Genomic DNA, 3038 nt, shown 5'->3' with positions numbered 1-3038 from the left:
TGTGAACATGAGTCTGAAAAACCAGTTGCACTGAAACATTCCAGTAAATGGCAATACAGAGGGGCAGGTGGACACTGAGAGAGAGAGAGAGAGAGAGAGAGAGAGGTGAGTCCAGAAGAGCTTCCCCAAAGGGACTTTTGGTCTAAGCCAACAACCCATAGGTGCTCTGGGCAGGGCAGAGTAGGACTATGCAGTGCAGACTGTAGTAGTAATGACAAGAAGCATCATTTACAATGGAGATTTGGTGCCAAGTATGAGTTTATTAGCTTCTGGGCTCACGCTTCCTGTTGTTGCTTGATGAAGTTGATCAACTCATTGGTGGAAGACTCATGAGAGGTCATTGGGTTGGTGACCTCAGGTTCATGTTCCATTTTCTTAGCCAGCTTCTTGCCCAGCTCTGCTCCCGACTAGTCAAAACTGTTGATGTCTCAGATGACTCCCTGAATGAAGATCTTATCCTTACACATGGCAATCAAGGCCCGAAGAATGAATGGTGTCAGCTTGGTGAACACAATGGAATTCGTTGGGCAATTTTCTTCAAAGACCTTGTGTGGCAGCAGCTTTTCCAATTCCTCCAGACTCCTTCCTGTGTCTTGGAGCTCCATCTTTGGCCTCTTCTTTTGTCTTTCCCTTCATCAGGGCCTCCGTCTGTGCTAAGAAGTGACCAGAAGGATCTTTGATGCAACCCATTCTATATAGGGTGCTAGGTCCAGACCAGGATAAGAAAATCACAAGGTATAATCCTGGTGCCTTGATGGATAAGCTGGTAGAAGACATCTTGGTCTCTGGCTCCCCCCATTAGATGGGGCCCATCTGGTAATCTACACAGACACTGAACTTGGCAATCTTCTTCCCACTCGATTCTATTTCACCCTCCTGGAAGTAGGCAGCAAAGTGGTGGAGGTACTGATTAAAGAGCAGCATGGACAGAGTCACACGGCCAAAGCAGTTGATGTACCAGATCCCCAGCAGAGCCAGCAGGGGTGTTCTTTTCCAGGGGTGCAGTGTGGAAGTGCTGGTCCCTCTTGTGTTCCCCTGACAGCAGCTGCTCAAAGTTGTTAAAACCTATGTGCTGGGCAGTGGAGAGTCTGACGGCTGATCACAGTGTTACCGTCCTCCTACCCATTCCCAGAACTCAAGCATGTTTTGAGGGTCAATTTCAAATTCTTTCACTTGGGTCATGTTGATAGAGCAACAGTGCTTTGTGACTGCAGAAGGGTCCTTTGTCAACTTGAGGAACTACTTCTTCACCGTCTCTGCATTGGTGATGCAGGTGATGACTCTCCTGAGTCATAAATGTCTTGGAGACAATGATGTACAGGGTGGACTCAGAGCTTAGCAAGGCCAGGGTTTTAGCAATGTGAGTCCCATCAATGTTGGAGACAAACCAGACTTGGAGACCACCTACAGAGTATGAGTTGAGCGCTTCAGTCTCCATGAGAAGTCCCAAGTCGGAGACCCTGATGTCTATGTTGATCATATCTATAATGGGCTTGCCTCCTGTGTAATCCTTCCAGGGACACACTGGCAGAAAAACTTAATCTTGTCCAGCAATCAGTTGACCTCAGGCATCACATGCTTGGTGTCCACCATGATGGGCCTGTTTGACCAGTTCTGCTGGGCCCCATGCAGCACTGCTTGGTTCTAAGTGAAGTTGTTCTCATAACTGAACATGTGCTCCTGGGCGGCCTCCATACTCCTAGATTTGGCCAGGTCCACCAATATCCACATCATGTCCTCCATCACAAGGTTCTTGGAGTAATCCAGTAGAATCTGCTTGTGATTTGTACTGAGGGCCATGCTCACACAGCTGACGCACTCTTCGTCTGAGTCAAAGAGGGGGCACAGCCTGAGCTCAGAGCAGTGCTTGCGGTGCCACTGCTGCAGCTTCTGGAACCGCATATTGTGGGTGAGGAGCATAGCTGTGGCAGGAATGGCAGGGTCCTCCAACATAGCATTTAAACCAGTAGAGTGACTATCACACATATTCATAAAGGTTGTAGCATCTGAAGTGCAAAATATTCTTAATAACATGTTTGTAGTTTCCATATTATTTTAGGAGATATTAGAAAAGTCTATTCCTTGGAGAGGGATATCATGCTTGGGAAAGTGAAGTGAAAAAAGAGAAAGACTCTCAACCAGGTGGATTGGCACAGTGACTGCAGCAATGAGCTTGAATGTGTCAGAAATTGCGAGGATGGCACGGGTTAGGACAGGTTTCCAATCTTTTGTTCATAGAGTCACTATAGGTCATACTCTTATCGATGGCACCTAGTAACAACAACAATAATGAATTAGTAGGGAGTGTTGGTGGCTTAGTATAGTAATAGGTAAGGAGTTGGGTTGCTATCTCAAAGGTTTGAATCCACCAGTTGCTCTGCGGAAGAAAAATTGGCAATCTCCTCCTGTGCTATTTATTGCCTCTGAATACCCACTATAGGGAGGGTCAACTACAGACTGGTTCTAACTCAATAGTGTTAAAAACAACATGACAAATTAGTAGACAAGTGGAAGCAGCAAGGAGTTTAGTGGATGGAGTTTGTGGGAAAATCTGTTATATCAAGGTTCCAGTATTACTCTTCAGGAATTTTCAAAGATAAGGTTAACCTTCATTCCACACAGCTTTAATTAAAAGGAGCTTCTTATATGCAGAATTGGATCTAGGAACATAAAAGTACTTTTCTAATAATTCCTTTACCTACATAGTCAAACTCAAACTCACTGTCAGAGAGAGAGACTTGATTCCAACACATAAAGACCCTCTATCTGGTTTCCAAGGCTGTAAATCCTTAGATTCACCAGTAGCCTGTGTTACATAGATGGTACAACTTGAAAAGTGACGAGGACTTGAAACACTCGCTGCATAAGATCAAAGATTGCAACCTTCAATATGGGTTACATCGCAATGTCAAGAAAACAAAAGTACTCACCACTAGACCAAGAGGCAGCATCATGATAGATGGAGAAAAACTTAAAAGTTGTCAATGATTTCATTTTACCTGGATCTACAGTCATGGAAATTGGAGTCAGGAAATCAA

General features: G+C 44.9%; 1 pseudogene; it reads right to left on the bottom strand.

The window, feature by feature from the left end:
- Positions 1-224: 224 nt before the first annotated feature.
- LOC102849404 lies at positions 225-1986 on the bottom strand (annotated as a pseudogene).
- Positions 1987-3038: the final 1052 nt, after the last annotated feature.

This window comes from Elephantulus edwardii, unplaced genomic scaffold, assembly GCF_000299155.1.
Source record: "Elephantulus edwardii isolate Elephantulus edwardi_28Jun2011 unplaced genomic scaffold, EleEdw1.0 scaffold00012, whole genome shotgun sequence".
Classification (NCBI taxonomy): Eukaryota; Metazoa; Chordata; class Mammalia; order Macroscelidea; family Macroscelididae; genus Elephantulus; species Elephantulus edwardii.
Note: the sequence above shows the minus strand (reverse complement) of the source record. Positions and strands in the feature narration are given on the sequence as shown.